At 43.0% G+C, this 7766-nt stretch overlaps 1 long non-coding RNA gene across 1 annotated transcript; it reads left to right on the plus strand.

The window, feature by feature from the left end:
• The first annotated feature begins 3394 nt into the window (after positions 1–3394).
• Positions 3395–7715, plus strand: LOC117797438. Its single transcript, XR_004622410.1, has 3 exons — positions 3395–3522; positions 6498–6613; positions 7656–7715. It is a non-coding gene; the product is annotated as an uncharacterized LOC117797438 (long non-coding RNA).
• Positions 7716–7766: the final 51 nt, after the last annotated feature.

A 7766-nucleotide genomic window follows, 5' to 3' on the forward strand; every position in this document is an offset into this window, starting at 1 on the left:
ATGTATGATCATCAAGATTGCTCTTACTCCGGGACACCTGGGTGGCTCAGTTGGTGAAGCATCTGCCTTGGGCTCAAGTCATGATCCCACGTCCTGGGATCAAGTCCCACATTGGGCTCCTTGCTCAGCGGGGAGCCTGCTTCTCCCTCTGCCTGCTGCTCCCCCTGCTTGTGTTTTCTCTCTCTCTCTGACAAATAAATGACATCTTTATAAAAAATTTTTTAAAAGATTGCTTTTATTCCCAAAAGGGAGGTTTGGTCTAGCAAAGCTGGATCCATGGAAGAGATGCTATAAGAAGCAGAAAGAGGGAAGGAGAAAAATAGTTGGAACTCTTTGTCTTTCTTATCCTCCGATAATCTTCTGCAGATATTGTCCACTGGGCAAAACTACCCAGAAGTCAGAGAATAAAGGAACCTGAGAAATTTGGTTTCCTATGATACATTATAGAGCAAGAGAAGGGCACTGAGGTATCTGAGAGCAAACTGGGCAGTAATGAATGAGTAAACAACTTTACTAGGCTTTCTAGCATTGTAACTTGTCATCATTATAAATGTTCTTTTGGCATGGGAAGCGATAGTGTTTAGTAGTTGAAGTACTGACTCTAAAATCAGACATGCCTGTGTTTGAAATCCTGCTCGAAGCATTTCCTAATTATGTGACCTTGGGTGAGTTGCTTAAACTCTTCCAGTCTGAGTTCTTCATATATAAAATGTTGTGAAGATTAAATGACCTAAAAACACTTAGCATAGTGCCTAGTGTGAAATAAGTCCTCAGTAAGCACTAGCTAATATAATTACTTGGTGCAACATGAAATCTCTAGATTAGTTTAATTTTTCACTCATTTGATGTCTCTATAGGGTGAACATTTTCCAAGTGATTTTCCTTTACCATATATATTTCCTCAAGTATCAGTCAACTGTTCATTCTCTTAGCTATAGGGTTTAAACGTCTTTCTCACAAATTTGAATGACTTTCTTAATATGGTAGTTATTAATTCTTTGTCACATTTTACATTTCATATTGCTTGAAGCTACAAAAGTTATCATTCTGACACAAAGCTGAAAAATACTCCATTCTGGGTTTCTAGAACTAGATTATGATACATAAATGCCTATTAATAAGTTAATAAGTTTGGCTGTGTATAACAGATAAATAAAATCTCTTCTGTAAAAGTCTAGGCTAGTATGGTGCTTTATAGTATGAGGACACCAGACTCCTTCTATCTTGTTCTGCCATCTATAGAATGCTGCCACAGTTTCCTGACCCCAGAGGGCTCTGTACCACCTCCATACTCCAACTAATGGGAAGCAGGAGAGGGGAAGACACGTGCCTTCCCTTTGAAGGCATCACCTGAAAGTTGCATACCACATGCCATCTCACATCCCATTGGCCAGAGCTTAGTTTCATGACCACATCTAATTACAGGGAAGACTGGGAAATGAAGTTCTTATTTTAGGGGGCTACGTACTCAGCTCAAAATTCTGTTATGATACAAGGGGCAAGCAGATTTGGGGGGGAACTCTTGGCTCCTGTCGTTCTGATTTTCTGGACACACAAACCTCTATGAACCCTTCTTCCCACACACCAGAACATACCCATTGCTAAGGTAGAGAACTCCCCAGTACGATCCCATTGCTATTGAAGGGGAACAGATTATGCCACCCTAAAATAGAACTCTCTGTCATACTGATCATCGTGAGAGCTGGTTATTTTTAAGAAACTGCAGATAACAGGAGAAGTTCTGAAACCTAGTAGAAGTTATCCTTTTGTAAGAGACATTTACCTTTAGTGGTGCCTGGGTGGCTCAGTGGGTTAAGCGTCTGCCTTTGGCTCAGGTCCGATCTCACGGTCCTGGGATTGAGCCCTGTGTCTAGCTCCCTGATCGGTGGAGAGTCTGCTTCTCCCTCTCCCTCTGCACTGTGCACCCTCCCCACCCCCCACTTGTGCTCTATCAAAAAAATAAAATCTTTCAAAAAAAAAGAGAAAGAGAGACATTTACCTTTATAAGAGAAAACTCTGTAAGCATGGCTCCCTCTGTCCCAGGAAGAGGAGGATAACTAAAACCAGAAACTCTTGGGTGCCTGGGTGCCTGGGTGGCTCAGATGGTCAAGCATTTCCTTTGACTCAGGTCATGATCCCAGGGTCCTGGGATCGAGCCCCGCTTTGGGCTCCCTGCTGAATGGGAAGCCTACTTCTTCCTCTCTTTCTCCCTCTGCCCCTCCTTCCACATCTCTCTCTGCTCATTTTCTCTCTCTCTCTCAAATAAATAAAGAAAAATCTTTAGGAAAATAAAATAAAACGAGAAATTCTTATCAATGGAGAAGGCAAGACTTCAATCTGCATAACCACCTTACCCTCATTTACTGTGCTTTTCCTGGTCACCCCCCCCCATAAATGGCATCCCCTCTCCCCCAATGTCTTTCTTTTATCTTTATCTGAAGGTGTTTAAAGGGATGGCCTGGGCCATTTCAGGGAGTTACTCAGTCTTCCTGAGTCTCTTCCATGGGTATAGGAGGTACACATGTTATGAAACTTCTGTTTGTTTTCCTCCCGTTAATCTCTCTTTTATTATAGCGTGGGTCTCAGCCAAGAATCAAGGAGAGTAGAGAGAATGATTTTTCCTTCCTTACACTTGCATACATTTCAAAGTTCAGGATCTCTGAGGGATGTGTGATCCCTGATGTGAAGTTCTAATGTATCTTCTTGTAATCCGGCAATCTGTACAAACTAAGACAAGTGATGTGCCCCACCCACAACACCACGGTAGGGTAGGGGCGGGGTGACAGCAGACATGGTGCTACTGGAAAGTGGCAACGCTTGGCCATCGTCAGTTCCTGGCGATTACGCTCTCCGACTGGCTTGGAAACGCGAAAACTCCTTGTCCTAGCGCCGGATCCCATTCCTTAGTTCATCTGATAGCCCTTAGCTCTGCTCCCTTAAAGAAAACCCTTGTCCATTGTCCTCTATGGCCCTCCAGAAGGTTCAACTCCATTGATTGTTAATGGCCACATTCGCAGTGGGCCTCTCTTGGGGATGGGTCAGCTTTCGCCGTCCGCTCTTGCCGAGCAGTCTGGGGACCCAACACCGCCTGAAGGGGGAGGGGAGCGGAATTTGCCTCCCCACCGAAGCATGCCTCTGCAGCATAAGGATTATTTGGGGCCGATTATTTTTAAGAAACTGCAGCCCTGGGAGACGCTCTGAATACTGAGTAGAAGTTACACTTTCCTGGGAGACATTTACATGTCTTAGGGGAATCTGCATCTGTAAGGGGGCTCCCTGCTCGTCCCGGAAGAGGTGGTGGACTCTGAAGCTGTGCAAACTGTCATCCAGGGAGAAGGCAGGGATTGACATCTGCATAACAACTACACCCTTGTTTGCCGTGCCTGGCCTCAGAGCCTCCCAGAACTGACTCCCCACCCCCAACATATTTTGTCTTTTGCTGAAGCTGGTATTTAAAGTGATGGCTGCAGCCGTTTCAGGGAGTTACTCACTTTTCCTGGGTCTCTGCCATGTATACAGGAGGTATGTATGTCATTAAACTTGTTTGTCTTTCTCCTCTTAATCTGTGTTTTATTATGGGGGGAGGGGGGTCTCTGCCAAGAACCTCAAAGGATAAAGGGAAAATTATTTTTCCTTTCCTGTGCAGGATCTAATCATCACAGGCATTTGCAAACCTGCCTTTTTGTTTCTTTGGCTTTCAGATTTCTCTCTAACATTTAATAGAGTCTGGTCTGTTTGCTGCTTGTCAATTACATAGAGAGGAAACCATCCCAGGGGGTCAGCCGCAGGGCAGTGAGAGTCTGTCTTGGACACGAACTCCTCCGGAGGAAGGAGGCAGGAAGCAGCAGGGCCTAGGGGTTGAAGGGCTCACAGACTCTGGAACTTGACCGAGATGTGCTACTGCCCAAGACTCTGTCCTATGCCCTGCACCCCTGCATGCCCTCCTGCAGCTGCCCTGGTTCCACAGAAGATGGGCAGCTAGTGGTGGCGATTTGCAACCTCCCCACCCCCCCACCCCCGGGGCGTCTGACTAGCTCTGTCTGGGTCCATCCCTCTATAGGATGTTGCTAAAAGCAGAAGATGTAGCAGGCACTGTTCAACATTATACATCTTTCTTTCTTTCTTTCTTTCTTTCTTTCTTTCTTTCTTTCTTTCTTCTTTCTTTCTTTCTTTCTTTTTTCTTTCTTTCTTTCTTTCTTTCTTTTTTCTTTCTTTCTTTCTTTCTTTCTTTCTTTCTTTCTTTCTTTCTTTCTTTCTTTCTTTCTTTCTTTCTTTTTAAGACTTTATTTGTCAGAGAAAGAGAGCACAAGCAGGGAGAACGGCAAGCAGAGGGAGAAGCAGGCAGAGGGAGAAGCAGGCTGCCCACTGAGTGGGAAGCCCCGCACAGGACTCAATCCCAGGACCCTGGGATCATGACCTGAGCCAAAGGCAGATGTCTAACTACTGAGCCACCCCGGCGTCCCTAAATGCTTCTTATTTACCCCAAAGCTATTCTTCTGAAGCCTGTGAGCTGCTTTCCAAGATCTTGCTGACCTCTGTTAATGCTGTGCCTAGCTGAAATTTCTATTTCCTCAGAAGAAGGAGAAAATGGATGTGGGGACAAGTAGCACTCTGCCATAGATGTCTATTGATTCAGACAGGTTCTTAATTCCACTCCATAAAGTGAGTCAGCAACTTGTAGGAGGCATGGGGCCAGTGAAATAGAAAACTGGATCCCTGAGATAGCCATATCGTGCAGTGTCCTAGGACTCGCTATGAAAAGACAGCCCTGGCAACACCCCCCACCCCAAAAGTTGCAGCTAAACTTTTGCTAGTCTTGATATGATGGATATAAATGCTCCAAGATGATGTTATAACTAGCAATAAGGCTGATTTTCTGACCCTGTCAAAAACTTGACTTCGAAAGTCTGGTAAAAGAGCTACACAGTGACTTCGGAAACTCAAGTTGAGAAAACTCATGTACTGTTAGAATTTTTCAGTAGGGTTGTCAGATTAAGTTACTTCTGTAATTCTTTTATTCTCTTTTAGATACATGGAATGTGGATCTGTAGCTCATAATGTAGTCTAAATACTTCACGATGTTTCCTCCCTTCTTACAATGTAAAATAAACCTTTATAAAGAATGAAAAATGAATGATTGTCACAAAGAGATTTTCCTTTCTCTTCTCAGCATGTTCATTTTCTCTATATGTCATCTTCTTGATGTTCATTTCATGTAACAAATCTACTGCGGATTCCTTCATCTGTAGCACTAAAGATAGCTTCGTTAGTTTGCATTGTCAAAATAAAAATTAAATACCAATTTTATTTGAGAATGGAGACAATGACCATTCTGAACAGAAGTTCTGGAACAAAGTCAAGAGACTTTGAGAAGTTTATGTCATTATAGTTATTTATACTGGTGTGAAATGTAAGGGACTTTGATGTATTTTGTTCCCTGCTATATGGCTGGTACCTACAGCAGTACTTGGTGGACACTCAGTAAATATTTATTGGGTCAATAAACTAATGGATTTTTCTTTTTCATCATCCTAAAATACATTGGAAAATATTTAACCCAAGTAGTTGGAATAGAGTTGGATCTTATCGAATCCTTACAAGGAGAAGACATGGTGGGATTATATAATTCAGACTGTTAAAATTCATGAAAGCATTCAGACTGGGTGAGAAGATGCTTAACCTCAATTTGGTGTCTCTAAATATTCATCCCAGGAGAGAGGAGGAGGGACACAAATCGTGTCCCGTGGGAACACGATTAGGTGATACAGTGTCTCAGATGTGTGTCTCTGGTGGGAGATAATGGCCGAGAAGACACTGACCCAAATGACTGGCAACATAATATTGAAATAAATATTTTCGAGTGTTCTTCATACAGTCTTCTGGTCTCACAACAAATTTGACAGTGGTTTCTATTACTCTTCTCATTTTACAAATGTAGAAACTGAGCCTCCAAGATAGAACCTGTCCAAAGTCCCACAGCTGATGATTGGAAGAGCCCAGGCTTCAAAGTCACATTTGATAAGAAGTCCTGCTTTTGTTCCATTGGCATTCAGCTACGCTGCAGCCCCCTCTCTGCCCCTCACCCCCTGCCGCAGCATATCTCCCTTCTTGTTACGGATATTGTACTAATGTTGTAATGTCATGAGCCCTGAGTTAATAAAAGCTGCTTTTTCTCTTCCAGTGTCCAAAACAATGCATAATATTTGCTGAGTCTTCAAGAAGGAGATAATGATGACTGGAACCAAAGTCCCAGAATTCCCCACAAGCAACTTGCCATATTATAGATTTCTGGGAGAGCTATTTTAGTAGGAACTCTACGATAGACTGAAGATTTGTGCCCTCCCCCCATTTATATGTTGAAACCCTAATGTGATGGTATTAGGAGAGGCTTTTGAAAGAGGTTGGGTTAGATGAGGTCCTGAGAGTAGGGCCCTCCTGATGGAATTAGTGGCTTTATCAGGGAAAGAAGAGTGATCTCTTTTGGTCTCTATGCTTAGGCCTCGAGGGAGGGCCGTGTGAGGACCTAGAATCTGGCCATCTGCAATCCGACAAGAGCGATCTCACCAGGAACTGAAATGGCTGGCACCTTGATCCTGGACTTCCCACCAAAATCGTAAGCAAATAAATTTCTGCTGTTTAAATCACCCAGCCTATTGTATTTTTTAATGGCGGCCCAAACAGGCTAATATACACTCTGGGGTGCTTTGGCCCCCAAACCTCTGTGTGGACATCTTGGCCCAGGTGAGGCAGATTATATCACTAGTGTGGAGTGAGCACTGTTTTTGCCTAGACTAGAAACTGGCTTCAAGGGCCTTTCCCATGTGTTCTTTTTCCTGAGCCTGAATCTAGTTACCGCTCAGGCTTCTAAGGTGATGGAAATGGGGATGCGGGGCTTCTTTCTAGCTGAGGGGGCAGTGAGAATACGAAGGGATGTGGCCCGCTTGTCATTACCAGTTACCGAAAGAGGCCAAGAATAAGAATCTCCAAACGGAGCATCCATGGCCAGAGAATCTCTGTTCATGGCTTGGATAGTCCTTTAACTTCCCAGCTAATCCTGGAAACAGGTCATTGAATTCAGACTTTTTCCTTTTGGGATGTAGGTGTTTAGTGCTGTAACTTTCCCTCTAAGCACTGTTTTAGATGCATCTTGCAAATTCTAATATGTCGTATTTCATTTTCATACAGTTAAAAATATTTTCTAATTTTTCTAGATTTCTTCTTTGTCCATGAATTAAAGTTGTGTCAATTTGGAATTTTCCAGAGATCTTTCTGTTTGATCTCTAGTTTAATTCCATTGTGGTCCTATTACACACTCTGCATAATTTGAATTCTTTTTAATTTATTGAGACTTGCTTTATGGCCCACACTGTGATTTATATTGGTAGATATTCCACGTATATTTGGAAAGATTGCCTGTTCTGCTCTTGGTGGATGGAATATTTTATAGACGTTAATTGGGTCATGTGAATTGATAAGTGCTTACCTCTCCATATACTTGCTGATTTTCTGCTTACTTGTTCTATTAATTATTGAGAGGGGGATATTTAAATATCTGACTGTAATTAAGGTATTCTGTACTTTACTTTTTAGTTCTATCAGTTTTTGCTTCTGGTATTTTATTTTTTAAAAAAGATTTATTCGTTTATTTATTTTAGAGAGAGAGCCAACAGGAGCTGGTGGAGGGGTAGAGGGAGAGAGAGAGAATCCTGAGCAGACTCGTGCTGAGTGTGGAGCTGGACACCGGGCCCCATCCCATGACCCTGAGA

The sequence above is a fragment of the Ailuropoda melanoleuca genome, chromosome X (genome assembly GCF_002007445.2).
Source record: "Ailuropoda melanoleuca isolate Jingjing chromosome X, ASM200744v2, whole genome shotgun sequence".
Lineage (NCBI taxonomy): Eukaryota > Metazoa > Chordata > Mammalia > Carnivora > Ursidae > Ailuropoda > Ailuropoda melanoleuca.